Source organism: Corvus kubaryi, unplaced genomic scaffold, assembly GCF_017639235.1.
Source record: "Corvus kubaryi isolate FWS band 111438036 unplaced genomic scaffold, C.kubaryi_AGA036_p1.0 72, whole genome shotgun sequence".
In the NCBI taxonomy this organism is placed as follows: Eukaryota; Metazoa; Chordata; class Aves; order Passeriformes; family Corvidae; genus Corvus; species Corvus kubaryi.
In genome coordinates, this window is record NW_024582060.1 from 3,002,562 (window position 1) to 3,023,060 (window position 20,499).

General features: G+C 41.4%; 1 protein-coding gene across 4 annotated transcripts in view; it reads right to left on the reverse strand.

The window, feature by feature from the left end:
• EPS8 (epidermal growth factor receptor pathway substrate 8) overlaps nt 1-20,499 on the reverse strand; it is a 127,731-nt gene that overhangs the window by 67,499 nt on the left and 39,733 nt on the right. Inside the window, exon 1 of one of the 4 annotated variants that reach the window (XM_042050329.1) lies at nt 3,497-3,646. The exons of the other annotated variants lie outside the window; for them this stretch is intronic. The gene's annotated coding sequence lies outside the window, so the exon portion shown is untranslated. Of the gene's footprint in view, nt 1-3,496; nt 3,647-20,499 lie in introns of those variants that run through there. 4 annotated transcript variants of the gene reach the window in all.

A 20,499-nucleotide genomic window follows, 5' to 3' on the forward strand; every position in this document is an offset into this window, starting at 1 on the left:
ATAGGACTTGCAGGAGTAACAGAACCCTGTCAGAAGGTGGAAACAACTTTTAAGAACTATTTGGAAGAACGGTGGAAGGGATAAAGTCACAACAGCGTACTGAGTATGAACTGCCTGGACACTGAAATCGTTACTCAGCACAGATAATTATTACAAGTCAACCATGAGATAAGCTAACAGACAGCACGGATTAGAAGGAAAAGACACCTCTAAAAGAGCATCATGAGATGCAACCAGTCTTTCTCCAAAGGAAAGCTGCAGTTTTCCATTTTTTTTTACCTCTGTTCCAGAGGCTTTCAGGGGAAGGGGTTCAAGGAACCACAGCTTCCATTTGCCCAGCTTCCATTACTCTCTTCTAAGCACTGATTTTGAAAAATTCTATGTCCTGAAAATCAAGGTTCTCTCATGCACCTAGATGATTCTCAGAAGAAAAAGTAACATTTGGGTGCGCAGTAGTGCACTCAGCTGGATATTCTTGTCATCTTTAACACTCACTTTCAAATGCCCCATTCAATAATTTATTTCATCAGAATATGCTCGCAGGACTAAATCTCACACTGTAATTTGAGCATTGCTGTACATAGATCAGCCTACTCAGAATGCCCAAAAATATTAATTAACCTTGCCTGACTAAAAACCTAAACCATCAGAGCCAACTGGCACTTTTTGAACTGGCCAAATGTAAAAAAAAAAAAAAAAAAAAAAAAAATAGAAAATATATTTAATCTTTCCAGAAATTTACAATCCTCCACTTCATCAGGTAATATTGAAAAATTGCATCCCTCTCTGTTTCCTTCGCACTCCCTTTTATTTGGATATGAAGTAAAAAAAAAAATCTCAATTGCCAATATCAGGTTAGTCAAGAACAAAACTCAGATGCCTAAAGCTCATAGTTTGATAGACTTCAAAAATAAACAGGGAATCAATGATCTTGAGAGCCTGCTCCTGTTTGGAATTGCTAGGCCAAGCTGGAACTAACACATGGCTGCTCTGCAGTTACATCAGTTGGTGGGTTTTTGACTGCACAGCGTTTATTATCTCATGCAGATAAAAAAGGTGTGCATAGCTTTTAATTTTGGGTGGGTTTATTTTTTTGACTATGCTACATGACCACAGGGTCTGGGAAAGAAATTAAAAGTTAACTGTTATAAAATTACAGCTAAAACCAGCCTGGGTTGAGTGAGGGTTCCACAGAGGTTAAGCTTAATTATTTACAGTTTAGGCCCTAAGAGACCAGGTCCCAAGGTCATTTATTACCAAGAACGAACATAAATCACTGGTTTCTATTTCTGCAGTGCAATCACCAGCACTCAGTAAGAGCTATAAGGTGAGAGGAGATATTCACCCTTAAATAACCATACGGGACAGACTTTATGAGTGAAAAATATGACACAGAGTAAATATATCTCCTTAAGAATTAGAACAGGAAGAGCACACACCCCGTGAACCAAGCAAATACAAGGGTTTCAGATACAATACACCTGGGAGCAGGCACAGCAATATGGGCTGGCTGCAGCTTTTAGACCAACAAAACAATCTCCAGAACTGGGAGGGACCTTGGCCACAGCTGGAGAGTGTACCCAGTGGTGCAGAAGGAACCCCAAAATGATGGTTTTATGCTACAGCTTGGATTAGATGCCATCCCAGGTACCTCCACACCTGCATCTTTATTGCAGCAACCATCGTGGCCCTAAAGGTAACTCTCGCTGCCCATAGGAGGCATGGCATGGGGCCAGCACTGTCACAAACTCCCAAGGCTGATGGTGGCTGGAATAACTTGCAAAGAGGATCCTGAAAAGAAACCCAGGTGGTTTGGGAGGCTGTAACTTTGCAGTACAGTTATTAATCATACAAGCCAAAAGAGCATGATTTTCAGTACCGGCCTTCTGAAAATAAAGGCAGCTTCAAGTAACTAAGATTGAAGATCACAAGATATAAAACATGCACTAATTCCTGTGTTGATCTGACTTCCAAGCAGGTATTGGTACCATTTAAGACCCATTTATTGTTCCAAAAGCGTATGATTCCTCTTCTACTTCAAGGAAAAAAATGCTACACTATGCACTAGGAGTTAAAGTACATTGGAGCACAAATCACCAGCTGTAGAATAAACACTTTAAGAGGGCACACATCATTATAGCCCAGCAATGGTGTTTATACTTGTGTGAATGCTTGCAGCAGCAAATCAAATGCTTAGTTATATGAGGAATGAAAGTTCAATGATTCAGTAATGGAACAAGTCATCCGCAAAATTAATATATACAAATGCACCGCTAACAAAAGCTATTGTTGTAGAAAGGTTTATTTTGGTGAACAACTGGGATCGCCCTGCTGTTACTGAGCTACTTTCAGATGGGTATAAATGAATAAAAGTGTGTTAATGGCCTATCAGAGGTGAAAAAATCTACAAGTTAAGCCTTCTTTTATAAGCTGTTTCCCCTGCCACACACATGCTACTTGTGTAGCCTTAGTAGTAAACATTTCGTGTCTAGCCCTCTTTTAAGGAGAGTTAAGACTAAGAATTTTAAACAACATTCATAACAAACATATGCCAGACCTTTAGTTCTGTGACCTATCAATTAGATAGTGGATTATCAAGAGCAGCCAATATTTGAATACCAGCCCATGGAAATGTATCGAGTTGCAAAAGAGAGATACATGCTTGACTCTTCTTTATCTTTTAGCCCATGAATCACCTTTTGTTTCCGAATTCTGTGCTATGCTCATCAGTTCTTTTACCGCACCTGTCTGCTCCTTATCTGCACTATGTTTAAGTAACAGTATAAATTGCAGAATAATTTAGGTTGGGAGTGAACTCTGGAGGTCATCTGATCAAAACAAGACTAACTTGGAAGTTAGACCGAGATAGAATCTATAATCCTGTACAATAAACACGACTTCAAGCAGTCCACAAAGAGCTCCTGACCACAGGTAAAATAAATTGTCCCATTTTGGTCCCATTTTGAGCACAGCTGCCAACCTGTAACTCAAATGCAGTTCAGAAGCATTTTAAGAAACCTAGTGTTGAGATAACCAGGCTAAGGAGGAGACAGCATGTCAAGGACAGAAAGCTGCCAGAACCCAGAGGAGCAAGGTGGACAGCCAGGGCTGGGGGAAGGACTGTGGGTGGAAAGCAGCAGAGCATTCCTCTGGAGGAAAGAAGCACAGCTCAGCTGGCTAACCCATGGAGAGGGACCCTGAAACCCATTTATGTATGGCTTACATGGTGCCTGGTGGTGTGGTTCCACTCCAGGCAGCAACTAAGTACCACAGAGATCCTCCCTCCCTCCCTCCCTCCCTGCCTGTGGTGGGATGGGGAGGACAAGAAAAAGGGTGAAACACATAGACTGAGGTAAGAACAGTTTAATAACTGAAACCAAGTATAATAGTAGTAGTAGCAATAATAATAATAATAATGCTATTTTTGTAATGAAAACTTAAGAGACAAAGAAATAAAGCTCAAGAAAGACAAGCGATGCACAATGCAATTGCTCACCCACTGCTGACAGATGCTCAGCCTGTCCCCCAGCAGCCATGGGCACCTCCCAGCTGGCTCCCCCCAGTTTATATACTGGGCATGACGTTCTATGGTATGGAATATCCCTTTGGCCGGTTCTTGTCAGCTGCCCTGGCCACAGTCCCTCCCAGTTTCTGGTGCCTCTCCTCGCTGGCAGAGCATGAGACACTGCAAAGTCCTTGACTCAGGGTAAGCACTACTTAGCAACAGCCAAAACATCAGTGTGTTATCAACATTATTCTCAGCCCAAGTCCAAAACACTGCTCTGTACTGGCTACTAGGAGGAAAATGAGCCCTGTCCCAGCCAAAACCAGGACACCTGGTGACCCAGAGATCTCACTGCAGGAAGACACATCTGTATTCAGAGCAGCCTTGCTGCAGCTGTTTATACATTCCCCCTAACCGAGGCCTCACTATGGGGCCACGGGGAGAAGAGTGATTGAGTTACAAGAGCAGAGAATTAACATTTCCTGTCCGGCACAGACAATCTGTCAAGCCATGAATTGATACAGTTGCTTGGCATTAGCATAAGACACACACACATATGTACAGATACAGATTTAAATAGGAACTCTAGCACCTCGGTATGCCCCAATGAGTCTGGCTTTGTCTCGTTGGATTTGACATACACATCCAGGCTCAAATAAGGAGCTACGCCAAGTGCAGCAGGCTGTACATTATTTAATGGCTTGACCATCCTACACTACAGCTTGTCATGGTTCCCATATGCAGAAACAGGCCCTCTTAAGCTAACAAGCTTGAAAATGGTCACTCTGGATAGTGCTGAAAGCAGTCTGCACTTCCAGGTGTGCCCAAAAGAGAGGAACAAATTTTGCTGTTCACACTTCGATCATACTGGAAAATTGAACAACTGCTTCTCTACCAGCAACAGCAACAACAAGAATGTTCTGAACAAATTCCAGGTACTTTAACAAATCACAGTTCTTAAAATGACCCACGGCTCAAAATCCCTTGAGGTTGTAATGGTTCCTGGCAAACTGAAAACATTTTTCCTTCCACACTTCCTCTCTGCAGTACAGCTGAGTGACCTCGGTGGTGGGAGAAGGTCAGAGTAGATGAGAAAAGAGTCTTTAAAAACACTATTTGATTTTAAGTACTAAATTCACATTTTGAAGACAAAGTCAACTTAATTAAAAACATTTAAGTCTTGCAACTTAAAAAGAGTTGCAATGGTTCCAAGAACAACTATTTGAGACTCCCTTGCCCCCCAACAATCCCTTCCTGCAAGTCAAGGAAGCAACAGCATGAACAACCTCAAAAACATCAAACTACTGGAACAAAAAACAAACAAACCAACCAACCAACCAAAGGAAAGGGGAAAGGAATGGGATGAGGGGGGTGCTTCTAAATCCACATACCCCTCACTTTGTCCCATTTATCGCAAACTGACATAAATCACTTCAAACTTTTGCAGATCACGCTTAGGATTTGCTTTATTTGTATTTTTGCTCTTTCCCAGTCTCTTTTTGTCTCCTGTCCTCCATGAAGAAGCAAAAACTGTCAATAGTATGGAAGTGAGTTCAGACAGCTTCTCCATGCCCTGGAGAGGTGAGTTACAAACTTCTCCACAGTCAGGTCCCAGTATTCTTTTGTTTTTTTACAGACAAACATCCTTACCTTTACACAGACCACTTTACCACTAAGAGAAACAATCTCAAATTAATTTTAAGCAAAAGTTTACCGTAGGCCACATGTGCCATCTAGACCGAGGGTGTCCCAAATTTCAAACGAGGAGCTGGGCCAGAAGCCACAGAATACACATTAAATAACATAAAGGAATAGTTGCCCCAGACACTGCAATCCCAGTACTCAGTGTGGCTGCAGCAGCCTTGCAGGAACCTCTGCAACAACCCATGCCCACCTCAGCTCCCCTCACTACTCTTCAACCTGTTTCTCCCTCCCTCTGCCCCCACAGCTATCCTCGTGTTAAAACGTATATTTAGAAACTGGCAGCAATTATTCTTTCCAACGATTAACCTCAAATCCCGGACACAATATTACTCTAATGGCATTAATTCCCTCTATTTCCTCTTTCTGTCATAACTCACTGCCTGTTTACAGCCAAGTTGCATCTTCTCATGTGCTTGCCAACAGTACAGTAACAGCCTTCTTGTACCTCTGGCCACCGGCTAAATGATAAAAATAAAGTCAAGAAAATTAGCATGTACAAAAAATAGCAAAGCTGGGAATAAATGAAGTATTTGAAAACCCTCTGCTGGTCTTGTGCTACACTCCGGCTCACTTCACTTCAATGCAGGCTGATGGGGATTATACCACAGGTGCTTTATCAACAGCTCTAGGGTGGCATAAAGGTGACTTAAAGAGAAAGTTTCTTTGAAGATGTTTGATAAATATTGAAATAATGGAGGAAATAAAGGAAGCAACTTCTAAATGCAGACTTGGAGCACTTTTCCCAGATGCTGATTCTCCTCAAATAGGTTTATACTTTTCTCCTGGAAGAGTACCAGTCTCCAAAATAAATAAAGTAAATGCTTTGAGAGTAAAGTCAGTAGTTCTGGTCTGATAAATAGCAATATAAAAATGGCACTTTTGCACTCAGCAGATCTGCCTCTGGTGTGCAGTCAGGAGTGATTGCTGCTGACTGGTGAGATAAACAAGGCTCTGCTACTTTCATGCTTGTTTGAGACAGGATATCAGTGCTATTGCTGTGCTGCAAACTGAATGCTAATGCCTTCCATAAAAAGCTACGTTCCTCATTAATTTTCAGTTACATATCTGGACACTTCTTGCTGCACCACTCAGGAACAGGTAATGGGATGCAGGGACAATATCAGAGCACGCTTCACTCTGCACAAACTTTATGATGCGAAAATGCTCAGGAAGGGAGATGGGTCTGTGAGATTGGGAAATGCTTCACTCGGAGCCAAACAGAAATTCCTGCCTTGTAAAGCTACTTTTAAACAAGCACTTTCCAGATTCAAGAGCTTCAGTTTTTCTTTGTAGAATGCTACGATGAAATCAAACAAAAAAAAGCAGTGAGTTGGTGTAAAAGATCTATCAAGTAATTTTCACTGCCAAAGTTCAATGTCACGTGTGTAGGCTGCAGGTATAGTACATAAAATAAACAAAATTTGTACGTATGCATAAATATCAGCTCATCATTTCAAGGAAGAACATAGGCCAGAAAAACCTATTTGAATTTCTGATACTACCAGAATATGACTAAATTTTAATTTGCAGGAGTGGTTGGTAAGTGATAGAAAAGAAGCAAATTCTCAGCATTCAAACTTGCAAACTACCACTTTTTAGAAACTACTAGGAAACACATGCTTGAAAGTGAGGATCTAAAATATTTTGGAGTATATTTTGACAATACTTTAATAGTGCTTGCTCTTTAGAACTTCAAAGTCACAGAGATAAGGATGCTTCTGAAAGAAGAAACAGATAGGAAAACAAAACCTGCTCCCAGAGCCACCCAGAACTCAGAGAAAAATACATCACCACAATTTTTTTTACCATTATCTGACTTGAAGCTCCTGAAAACTAACTACTTCTCTTAAATCAAGTACAGCATACATCATATTTCCATCTGGAAGTGCTTGGATCTTTCTCAGCATCTCAGCAAGCATGATGTAAGATGCTATTTCATCTCACACTAGCCTTTTTTTCCATGAAGTCCTCACAAAAGTCATTATACCAAGCCTGAAAATTCTTATAAAGAAGACAAGCAGTATTTTTCTCTTTTAGCTAAGAAGTTCTGCCTCAATGAAGTAGTAAAGGCTTTAATAAACTGCTCATCTTAATGAACAGATAGAGACTGAATTAGTAGGCAATATCTCTTCTAAAAAAAGCATTACTAAAACCACTCCATTTGTGCCAGCAACTCTGTACGTGCTGTTGGTATACCAGAGACATTTCACTTCATGACACGAAAGAACAAGTCAAGAACTCAGGTCAGGAAAGAGAAACAAATGCACTAAAAGTTTAATGCTTTTTACTGATAATCAGAGCTTTTCATTCCTTGCATATTTCAGATTTAAGAGGATGGTAGACATCAACAAAATATTTTCCTTACATTGAAAGAGTCTGAAAATGGAGCCAAAGAAGATCTGAGGAACTTTCTTTTTTGTTGCATCTTGAGGTCAGACACTTTAAATAGAGGTTTTGGCACACAATAAAATAAACTAAATCAACTTCTCTCAAGTTCCTGGCTGTTTATAACTCAAGCTGCCAAGCCTTTTAGTTATGCCAAGCTTCTGCAAGAATTAAACACTGCTCAAGTTAACCCAGCATAGAAGGCTGAGTCGTTATCAGGTGAACATCAGCAGAGCTGTCAGCTCAGGAGCTCCACAGCCTGAGGCTCACAGGAGCTGTCTCTGGGCCAGGACTGAATCCTGCCAGTGCTCACCTGCAAGCCAAGGTAGCTCTGGGGAGCAGAGGGAGGGCTTCTCCCACTAGTTCCTGCACTTACTCACCAGTAATGCACCAGTAGTGCTACGTTCTTCTTTACCCTGACAACACCCTGAGCTGTCTGAGCTGCTTAGAGATGAGCAGTGTGAGGCTGTGCAGGGCAGGGGGTACGACTGCAGGCTTGCAGAGCATCTTGATCCCATCACAGGCCTGGGATGAACTGTGCTGGTACGGGAGAAATTCTGGGGTTTTGTGGAATATTTGCTTACATATATTCCAAACATTCGCACACCAGAAACAGTTATAGCAACTTATTTCCATGCACTTCATATGGTGATGCTTGGTTTAAAAATAAATGCGCATTTTGGTGCGAAACTGACGGGGAAACAAAATGTATCATTCCAGGATTTCAAAGGTGAGAAAACTAATTCCAGCTATCCCTCCCAAGGCAGGCTTGGGGCTATCCCTGATCCTCACACCAGCTGCAGCTTTGTTAGTCCAGGCTGCCACATCCTACCCTTCTGAAACATTTCACATGTGGCTTCTTTTACAGCTCCTCAATCTGTGCAGCACATCTTTCACCACAGGAGATAGGCTATTTCTCCCCGTGCTTTACTTTCTCTCACACAAGACTTTGCAAGCACGTGCTCTCTGCCAGCAGGTAAGCACCAGGCTGGTATCAGGAAAAGGTCCCTTTGTATCCCTGACAATCCAGGAGTAGCATGCTGTGCTCTCTTGTTTCACAAGGAATCACCAAGGTGTATTTTTTGTGCCAGTTCTTATGACTCAAGGGGGAAGACAGGCGCAAACTTGCAGAGTTTATCAGCAGATGTTCCCTCAAATTTATGAGCTATTTCCCTGTTTGGGCTTGAGGAGCAAAAGCTGATAAGTGCTGGTGTTCTTCTACCTGCTCAACCAACCTACTGTACAATTAGCTCTTGTGTTTGTGCATGGCCTTCATCTGGATCACAGGCACATGATATAACAAAGAAATACATCGGAAATCTCTCACATGAGCCTGTCCACCCACACAGCAGCACAGCAAGATTTTTTTGGTCCACTCCTAAAAGCAGCAATGCCTGGGCACTGCTGTATTGCTGCTGGGGCTGGCAAGAGCTCTTACCCTGTGGCTAAACACACAAATGGGAAATGCAACAGAGAAACCCCTTGGAAAGGGACCTGCCTTCAGCTCTGCAAATACCACACACTGCAGGAGCAGACAGATTCTCACTGGACAGGTGCTTACCAGAGGGCAATGGTGTCAAACCTTTTGTTACAGAAGAGATTACTTAGAAATCACAGATCAAGAAATCAAATCATCAGAGAAACCTAGCACACAACTGATCCAGCTTGTTAAAAAACACTAAGGACAGCAGCACTTCTGTTTCCATACTCCCCTCCACCTCCTAGCCAGCATCTTCTGTACCACTCTCCTAAGCAGCTTCCTCTGTCATCACCTTTTTCTGCACTTGCCACAGGCAATCAGGTGATGAAGCAAGGCACATGTAGTAAGTATCCCTTCAATGCCACCTCTCTGGACTTTAAAAGTCTTTCTGTCACCTGCATTTCCAATCCTCAGCCTATTTTTGCTTTCTGAAATGACTTCACAAAGCTCTACAGGGCTCTGTGTTTGTCAAAACACTTCAGAAGCTTTGCCCTTTGCTACTCTACACAATCCTTTAGAAAGAATCTGGGTACTGTTTTGGAGAAGCGATTGCTGAATATATACAGGCCCCTTCAGCCCACATCACTGCAAACAGATTCTCAAGGAGCTTTGGCTCTGGATAGGCAGCTTCTCCATTTATCACATCCACTGATATGCTACAATGTTCTCATTTTGTATTTCTGTTTAAAAAGTTTAAAAACTGTGTGTTCTAATTCATAAGCAGTGTGATAGCTTTGGATTTTTCGAGCATTTTTTACTACAAACAGAATTAAACCATCTAAGCTCAGCTGTAAACAGAGATTTTAGTAGACCCTAACAACTCAGGTAGCAAAATAAATAGCAATATTTTTTCTAGGCTAACCCTGATGTTTGGACAGTTGTCTGGGATTTATATGACATAATGGTTACTGAAGTATTCACATCTGTGCATTTAAACTGTCACCAAGCTACAATGCTTTTCCCTCCCTCCTGATTTGGATGAAACCAAAAACAAAACAGTGCCTTGCAGTCCTCAGAGTTATCTCCTTGGCTGATCACAAAAGTGAACAACCAGACTGATTTTCTATTTCCAGCTGAAACTGTGTAAGTGATTAACAGCCCCCTGCACTTTGATACAGTGCTGAAAGGTTTTCTGAAGCAAAGACAGATCTTCTGTTTCTTTTTACAAGCAAAGGAAAAAAAAAAAAACCAAGGAAAAAGAGAGGGGAAGAGAAAGGGTGCTTTCAGTTTTGTTTCTGCATGCCTCTTTCATCACAACTCAAATTTGTATAACCATCTTTTCCTGAGAAGAGAAGGGGTGGCTGGAAAACCACTACCCAGTTTTATATTAAAAAAAAAAAAAGGTCAAAAACTTTTTCATAGACTGTTTACCCAATCCTACTCCTCCAGAGGCTGCTACAAGTCAGACTTCCTCAGAGCTCTTCTTCATGGCTGTAGTCCTGCACTTGCATTCACGTGGCTTCCAGTCACATCAGACTCCTTCAATTTTGAGTAAAACTGAAAAACTGCAGGACAAGAGAGGAGGGCTTATGAACACCAAAGGAAAGAGTGCAGCCTGGCCCCAGCTGGGAGTGCTGGCTCCTGGGGAAGAGGCAGAGACTCATTTAATTGCTTTGCGTCCCTTGGGATTGAAAAAGAAAAGTAAAACTCAAAGAGATGAAATTTTTAAATCTAGCCTCTGCTGTTTCGCTCTCTTTAATTATGTATTGAAAGGAATTCAGACTGGATGAGTTTGATGCAAGTGCCAAGTATCAGTGTAAATCCAAGCATACAAAGCATGGTAACAAGAAGGAAAAAAGAATTAACTTTCAGAAGGGAAGGTGGGGGGGGGGGGAAGAAAAACAAAAAAGAGAAAAGAGTGCAGTTATCCCACATGTTGAGCTCTTCAATTATTATTCAGCTACTTGAAAGCATCCACTTAGCTTGTGTTCAGAACTTTTCTTTGGAAGCTCAGCAAGAGCTTCAGCAGCGCACAATAAATAAACACGCAAACGAAAGTAAATGGAAGTTCTCTTTCTAAAGCAAAATAATTACAAACAAAAAAAAAGTCTGATGAACTCTTAAGTATCATTATTCCTTTATACTAAAGGAATATATACAATTTTTTTTTTTAAATATAGAGGAGTTGACATTGTCTTTTTCAGGACAGGAGGAGAGGGAGGCTGGGTGCTGCGGAGAAGGCAATTGAGGGGTAGAATGAACCCAAAAGTAGGACAGCCATCAGTGCTGCATCTGAAGTAGTCATCACTGCTCACCAGGCTGCTGGAGTCCGTGCACCACTCGTAACTGAAATCATATTAAAAGGCACTCAGAGCCAGGGAAGCTGCACCAGGGAATCCTTTAACATGACTCAACAGGCACAGCACAAAGCTCTCCCAGATTCAGGGTGTTTTAAAAATACATGGAAAATTTCTAAAAATCCTCTCACGCACATCAAGTAGGGTTGTTTGCAATTTCATAGTTTTGCTGGTGACAAAATATTATTTAATATTTAGCACAAACAGTGTAAAATAAAGTATTAAAGTATCAATGTTAAGCATATTGAACTGTGAAAAATAAACCAAAAGTAACAATGTCAAGGTAAGGTGACTAAGAACAGTTTTCTCTCCAAAATTTGGGAGGACATTCAGGCCAACTTACAAATTTTAAGAAAAACTTCAGTTTAAATCTTACTATAACTTATTGTACCCTTAACTGGAAAGCAAAATTTGTAATTTAAAAACATTTCCTACTGCTATCAACTTCACCTCTTCTATCAAAACCCCAAATTCACTATCATTCGTTTTTTAATTCAGGATTCCAACTTCAATAATATTGTCCAAATGCCAATACGGGGTCGCCTGAAGAACTCATTCTATAGCAATATTTTTTGAAATACCACATCCATATTAAAAAAACGACAGATCATGGAAAGTAGACTGTGAAATAAATGGGAGGAGGCATTTCAAGTGTAGCTTGAACCACGGTGCAGGTATACGGAGTTTGAGCAAAAAGCCACTTATGCTGAATCCCACTGCTCATTCCTGGGGCTGCCTGAAGATGGGAGAGGGAAAAACTTGCAGTTGCTTCTGCAAGCACTGGGATTTCAAGAGGTCCATATTTAGCATCATTAGTAGTCACAGTAATTTCTTAGCAATTCGGTCAAACACAGGTACATGGGTCAGCCCACTCCATAATTAGATGACTAATTCTGAAGGTCAAACATAAAAGAACAGGATACTGACATCCAAAGGATGCTTCTAGCAAACGAACTGAGAAGCCAACCTGGTCAAAGGGCAGGACCTTGTCCCTGGGAAAAAAAGTATTTCCAAAAAAAAACCCCCAGTGCAATTAAAAGTGCTAATGCCAGAGCAGTGGAGTAATACTGCAGCTCAGTTCAGTGTGGCTCCACTAATTTCCAGTGAGCTGATTCCAGATGGTGGGAAGTTCCCTCTTTGCCACCTTCTCTCCTAGGAAAAGGTGAGCGGATACTCGGGAGCATCCCTCTGTCCCACCTCCCTACAGCCCCCTTTTCCAAGCAAACAGCCTGGCACTCGGATCCAGCTTGCACCTCTCTTCATTCCCAGCAGGACCAAAGTGACAGGTGACAATATAGGTGTGGCCTGACATTTCCATCCTTGAGTCACCACCCTGTGACAGTAACCACAGAGCACAAAGGGACCCTCAAAGCCATAATCTCTGGACTGCCCAAGCAGTTACTGAACCCAACCCCTTCTTGCTCAAAACTCGAGTATGATTTTCTCCCATTCTGTGGCACCCTTTTTTTGCTGTCCTCTCAGGCAATTTAGTTGTGCAAGGAAAGAAGCAATGGTGAGTAGCTTTATCAAATTAACCCCAAATTAATTCCTCCACTGCAAATAGTAAAGGATATACTGCATGAGACAATCCTCAAAGTTCAGTTCTGTAAGAACTTTAAAAATCAGAACAAAACCAAAACAATTACAATTTTCAACTCTTTCATTACGAAAATGACAGAGCCAAACACAGCATGGGTACAGACAGGTGAAGTAACCTTGTCTCTGCCATTCACAAGATCAGAGTTCAAAGCGTTCCATACATTCCGGAAAGAGTTTGTGTTATTGGAATACATCAAGGTACAGGAGGAACAAGGTGTCATAAGTTACCTTGGACTCAGGCCATTCACATTGCTCAATAAAGTATGGATAAGCACTTTAATCCAACCATTTCCAGTTAGAGGAGAAAAAAACCAAAAAGGCAAAGATTACGGTAGAAACGTAAGATTTCTTAGTGAGAATCAATGTGGTTTGAAAAGATCAAATAATATCTACATATGTCAAATACATGTTCTAATAACAGTTAGAGATAATGAATAAAATTTAAAGGGGTCATTTTTAGGAACCTAGGATCCACTAGGAGACAGACCTCTTCAGAAGTGCTTGAGAAAATATAATCAGAAGCATTTGCTCTATTTTTGAAAAGCATCCATATCAAAGACGTAAAAAATTAGAATGGGATCTTATGCAATACTTCAATTTTCTGATCTTTGTTTTGTTAGACCTTGATTAGTAAATGGCATGGAAATATGTTAATATTGGAATAATTGGCACAGCATAACCATGACCGTGAGTAACATGGCAGCTACAAATGTTCAGAGGGCAGGGCTGGGGTTTTTCCTCTCGTCCTGTGACGGCTTGAGCGGCCAACAACCCACTCCCAGTACAGAATGGACCCTACAGAATAATGGAAAGAACCAGCTTGAACCAGTTTGTACTCATTGGATACGGTTTGAACTGGCATGAACTGGTCACAACAAGCCAGAACTGGTTGGAACTAGTCAAAACCAGCCAGAATGAGTCGGAACCGGTTTGAACTGGCTTGAATGGGACGGAACCAGTCTAATCCATTTGGAACTAGTTTGAACCATTTAAAATGGGCTAGAACCAGCTGGAAGCAGTCAGAACTGGCCAGAACTAGTCAAAACTGGTTTGAACCTGTCAGAACTAGGTTGAACTGGTTGGAACAGGTTTGAACCAGTTGGAAGCAGTTTTAACTGGTCAGAAATGGTTTGAACCAGCCAGAAATAGCCAGAACTGGTTCAAACCTGTTCCAACCAGCAGTTCTGACACCTTCAAACCAGTTTTGAACTGGTTTGAAGGTGTCAGAACTGCTCTGGACTGGTTTGAAGCAGTCAGACCCAGTCAGTGGTTGGAACTGGTCAGAACTGTTCTGCACTGGATTGAACTGTTCAGAACCAGTTTGAACCAGTCAGAACCAGCCAGGAGCAGCTGGAACAATTTAGGCCATGTTGTAACAGTTTTGGACTGGTTAGAACCAGTTAGATCCAGTTTCAAGCTGATGGATCCAGTTTTTATACTTTCTTTTTCTGCAAGAGAAGTCCTCCCTCCCGCTTTCCTTCCCAGCCCCCTGTGCAGGATGTGCATCCTGCTGGGAGTGCAGGAACCCCCAGCCATTGTGGAGAGCCTGGAAAGGACAGCTGTGCACAGGGAGCCATTGCACCTGGTACAGAGCCTGACCCAGCCCCACGCTCATCCAGAGTCATGGTGTGCTCCTCTCCAAAGGACATGGCCCTCCCTCCCCTCCTTCCTAATCCCCCCTGGGCCATGGCTCCACACCACCTCTTCAGAGCTCCTCTTCCCTCCTCCTGACCTCATGGCTGTCCTACTTAAAGGCTCCAGCTGAAACCAGGGACTACGCTACACCATCAGGAAAACACTGGAATCATCTTTCAGGCTAACGAAATACCCTCAGAGCACAGGCCCTGCATGTTCCTGTGGAAGTTCCACTGAGACTGGATTTGCTCCAAGCTGAAACAGAGGCTGCTCCTACAACCACAGCGTCTCACGTGCCGTGGGCACAGCTCAACAAAAGTGCATGCAGAATGTCAGAACTTTTAAACCAGTCACCTTGGAGATGTCCCAGATCCACTTGCACACATCACCCCTAAAACAGATTATCTTCCGTAAACAAAATAATCTCCCAAGAGATACACGTCTCATTCTCCCCCTTAACCAGATTCACCATGGATTCTCACTAATTCACATCTCAATAACTACTTTTCCCAACCTCTAAAACTAGGAACAGGCTTGTCTGCTCTCATCACATCCTCTCTCAATGGTTAGGACAATTCAGAGTAAAATTAGCACAGAAACATTATTTTATTTTAGAACAGCACTCAAAACAAGTGATTCTTCACTATTTGAAAACAGTTTCAAATAGTGAAGTTTGATTACAAATTATATATCCACCAGCAAAAAAAAAAAAAAAAACCCTAGATCACATTTAAGCCAAGTTTTTTACTTAAATACCAAATTTAGTTGTTCTAATACAGCATCTGCTTCCAAGTCTACACTGTCCCTAAGCCTTAACCATATGCTGAAGGGAGTTAGAATTAACACCCTTCATAACTTCTGGCACAAAATCCTAACTCTTAGAAAGGAAATCCTTGGGATTAAGATTGTGTTGTCACAGCTAAGATCAACCTGAGCTGGACTCTATTAACAACTTGAAACAGAAGTGTGTAAACTTTATAGTTCAGTGTCAGGAAAATAACTTCAAATGAAGCCCAGGACTGTTGTGATAATCATACTTTTATCATCCCAGAGCTATCGGATTCCGGTCTACCCTGCACTAACTTCGTGACCTACTTTGACAAATGACAATTAAAATAATTAAAATTCTCAAACAGCAAACAACACATTCTTTCATAGTTAACAAGACATTCCTTCAAACCTCCACCTCAAAAAAAATACCCCAAAAGGTTTAAGACACAGTCAGGCAATACTGACACTGGAGATGTTGCTTTACCTCTTCCCTAAATGACAAATGACTTTGCATATCAGCAAAGAGATGTCATCTTCTTTGTGAGTAAAGTATTGTCTGACATTCCTTGCTGAGTTTTCCAAGGGCGTTATTCAAGATTTCTTTGCTTTATGAAGTCAGTGCTTACCTTGTTTCTGTGCAACACCTATCCATTGCACAAGCACTTTACAGGGGTGGATACCATCATAAAATGGAAGAGGAGAATCAATGCCCAGCTACTCAGAGTGGTTTAACTGAAGGCATCATGAATTCACTATCAACAAAGCACTAAATTACTGTATATGTCAAAGCAGAAAAGGCACTTTTACAAGGTAAACATCTACAATTTTACCTTGCAGTCTTTTCAAAGCCCCCAGGACCAAGGTCAATTTTATTGTGCTATCCTACCACAGGAGATAAGGACTTTTCAAAGGCATAGTTGTCTACTTATTGTAATTTTTAAAGGATGTAACGTGAAAGAAAAATAATTTCCTAAATTTACAAAGCCGCACAGAAACAGTGAGAATTTCTAGCAACACAAATGCTGCTTGCAGCGTTATGCTTTCCAATCCAAACCTCACTGAACATATTTTGAAACACCATTTATAACGAAAACCAAGCACATAAAATCACTAAACATGTCCCATTTGCCAGAACCCTGTAACATTTCAACCACACCCATTCAATGCCTACCAAACTTGTCGAAAGGGATGGAATCTGCAGCGATCTACAGGAGCAGTGTACAGTGTCACGCTCTGTTATTTCAACAGCAAATGTAGCACCTTACACCTGAGCATGGGGCAATTCAGAACACCAGGTGACAGCCTGGGTGTATTCTGGATGCAGGACAACATCAGACAGGACACATTCCCCCGCAGCTTTGCTTTGCCAGGTCACCCAGGTCTTGAGTACCAAAGCAGGAGACTAAAGGGCTGGTTAAAATCACCTGGAAATTGAGCTCACATGCATAACTTTGAGGAAAATCCCAGCTGCTCAAACGAAAGCTGGAATAGCAACAGGTTTCAGCAACTCCTCCCACTTACAATCACCTAATCTCTACAGTAAATGATAAATAGCACCTGAAACGTTTTGCTGTTTCAATAGCAAGGGTTTGTTTGCGAGTAAGGAATGGACATAAGCCCAGTGAAAAGAGAGCAGAGAAAGCAATTCCCACTCACACGTGCACAAGGAAGTACAGAAAGTAGGAACTGTCTGGGGAAAGAGAGTAGGGGAAAACAGGCTGTGGCTTACAGCTGCTTGATTAATTGTATTTTTCATATTGATAATGAATTTTAAAAGCATGTGTTGGAACCCAAAGTGCAGGGAATGTTTCTCTGCCTGTCCTGAGGGACCCATCCCCCAGGAAAACACTGCTTTTAACCTTCGTCCATGGAGAAAGCTGCCAAAGCTTTGGGATAAATTGGAATCTACAAGGGTGTGAGAGTTAGATGATAGTATAATATATAGCTTGTTACAGGGTGAAAAATTTAGAATTTTAGGTGTAGATGAAAGCAAGATGGAGGAACCCTGTGGTTTTTCAGGTCTCTTCCTTCTTCTTCACCTACTCCATTTTCTGCAGTGTTGGTAGCACAGAATGATTGGTTAGGAAATGCTGCAGTACTGGGCTATGTGAATGGATAGTTCATTAGGCACTGGTAGAAAAGTAATAATAATGTACATTCCTAATTATAATTGGGTAGTTTACCTTTAAAAGGGCCTTGAGATTCCTGCATTTTGTCTTTTGGTACTTGCTCTGCTTCATGCTATGTCAGCAGCATGTAAATTGCTGATAAGATATAATAAACAACCTGAAGACCGAGAAGATCCAAACGTCCTGTTCATCTCTTATTCCTGGCAAGGACTTTCACCCCCATCCGGGGAGGACATGTGGGGGTTGAGAACCCGCACAGCATGCTTAACTCTAAATATTTAAGTGGGACACCGCTTTTCTAAATGGTCACATGGTAGAAAGATTCATAGCTCTGTTTTTTTGTTTGGGTTATTTTTTTTTAAGATAAGTAATGATGATAAAGACGTGGAATGAATTCTGGTCTGAATTCACTCCTCCAAACAAGAGAAAGAAGCATGAGAAACAATCTAGAACATGTAGAAGAAATATTCTACTTCTTTTTCTTAGGCATCCTGAAAAGATTTGTAAGAACTGTAAGAATAATTCATTTACATGAGAAGGAAATGCCAACAGTTTTTTGAATGGGAAAAATTATGGGAAACAAGGAAAAAATGAGTCCATCTTTGCAATACACAACCATAAATGACACGTTTTATCCATTTACTTTATTATTTTGTGTATGTTAACAGCCAATTCTCCATGCTCAACCACAACATGAAGCAGATGATCTTTGTGATCTTCACTGAGAGTTTTAGACAGATAAAGTCCGTTCCTCTTGCTGAAGAGGGACCAGCATGAAAACCAAAGTAATACCTTCCTCTTTAAAATACCTTGCTCTTTAAAAATGGGGTATAATAATAATAATAATAACAACAATAATAAACATAATAATGGGGTTAAAATACCATTTGTCTTTGAAACCTTGAACTGGTGCTTGCAGCGGAAGGTTATAAAACTGTACAGGTGTATCAATGCCTTGCCAGTATCCTGAACTTTACTCTTCCTTTTCACAAAAGGAATGTGCATTTCCTTCTTTGCTGTACAGCATGTGTTTCTGCACTTTACCTCTGTTACAGGAATTATTAGCTGCAACCAGCCGCACCTTCCTCCAAACAGGCACGTGCCAAAGATCCTGGTTTCCTGAAGCTCTTTGGGGAGCACACCACCCTACCCAACACAAGTTCATAGGAACATGTCGGTACTGTGTAAGCTGAATCAGATCCCTGTTTATCAGCAATTAAATCTACCAAGAAATGAGCACAGCAGCCTCCTCTTCGCCCAAAAAAATCAGCTTCTCTGCTTACAGCACACAATGGTGCCCAAACGCCTCATTTTTTACAACCAGTTGTGAAAGCCAAAGGAAGAGAACTTGGATTTAAAAACTCACAATTTCATCCTTAATGATCAGTACCGTCTAGACTGTCAGAATAGCAACCTAGGGATCTAGCAGGGATGAGAACCAGGCAGTTTTCAGAGGTCTGAGCATTCCCAGAGAGGATGGACATGTTTGTCCCCAGGTTCGCAGAACACGGTAGTTCCACACACGTCGCTGGCGCACAGCTTTTACTGCTTGTTGGGTTAAATGATGAAGGACTGAACACTTAACTCTGCATCTGCAGCTCATTTACAGATTCTGCATGTTTATAACCCAAAGTCCCAAGTGGGTGCTCAAGTGAGTGCCAGACCTTAATAACTGTATTTTAACACTCTTTAGTATTTTAAAGGAAGATAACAAGATACTGTCGGCTATTAAGCCATGGCATCCCCCCACTAAGTTCCCTCATTAAACACATGCAGGAAAAACAGTGTACTCTACAGGAAAAAAAAGTAAAAAGAGCATGTATTGACTCCTTCTGTTAGCCATATTTTCTTAATACAAGCCAACATCAATCAATCAATCTCTTCACTCAAAGTGCAATTCTCACCTCTCCATGTGGAACACGTTAATTAGTTTCCATTAAAAAAAAAACAAAACATCATCTACATTTACCAGGTACACAGAAATAACAGGCTCCAGTGTTGCTTTCTCTGTGTCAAAGAAAAGCTAAGGGTTCTTCTCTTACCATAGGATACCAGACACCATTTTGACTGACACAAAATACAAGCTCACAAAGCCAGCGTGGGTGCTGTGTTTTGGTGTATTACTTTTTTTTTTTACCCTCTCTGTGCTTCTGCCAGCACTGAATTTAGTGTTAATTAAAAAGTGCTGGCTCGGCCCTGCACCAGGAATGCAGCTGCAGTGCAGCTACACTGTTGAGCTGCAGTAGCAAAAGTGAGATGGAGAAACTTCTTGCAGGGCGTTGTGGTTAGATGCAGCTAAGCGTCAAGCACACGAAATCTGTTATTTTTCATAAGGGAAAAATAAGAAAATATCGAGGAAAACTAGAGAGCTGCGGGGTAAAACAGGCTCAAACTTAAACAATTCCTGTACAAAGAAAAAAAAACGTTTATTACTAGCATAATTAAAAGTAAAAGGAAATAAGAAATTAAAGCAAACTTCCCCTCTCTTCCAGCACCCCCCTCTTTGTACTCAACTCGCACAAAGGATAACAGAACACGGGGTTTTAGCCAGTGTTGTAGTTCTTGAAAAGTCTCTTTCTTTGCTTAAGGGAAAAAAAAAAAAAGGTTTCTTCTGCTGCTGCAGGTGATGAGAGATCTCACCACCAGCAAAGGGTGGTCTCTGCAGCTCTGGAGACCATGAGGGAGTCTAGGAATAAAATATGGCCCTCCTGCTACTTAAAAAAAGTTTTACAGTGGCTAAGGAGGCTCTGCTCCTCCAAGAAAAGTTGCCTTTCCTGGAGTGAAATGATATAATGAAGATTACAAACTTGGGTGAATAAGCTTCTGGTAACAAGGAATGCTTTTCCCTAGAGCTATACACACAACCCAGCATGAACACAGTCCTCACCACAGAAATCCTGGTGAGGAGCAAACTGGGAGAAGAAAACCAAGAGAAGTGGCCCCTGGATAAGATCAACATATTTCAGGCCATGAATCAGCTGGCTTCCATATCCA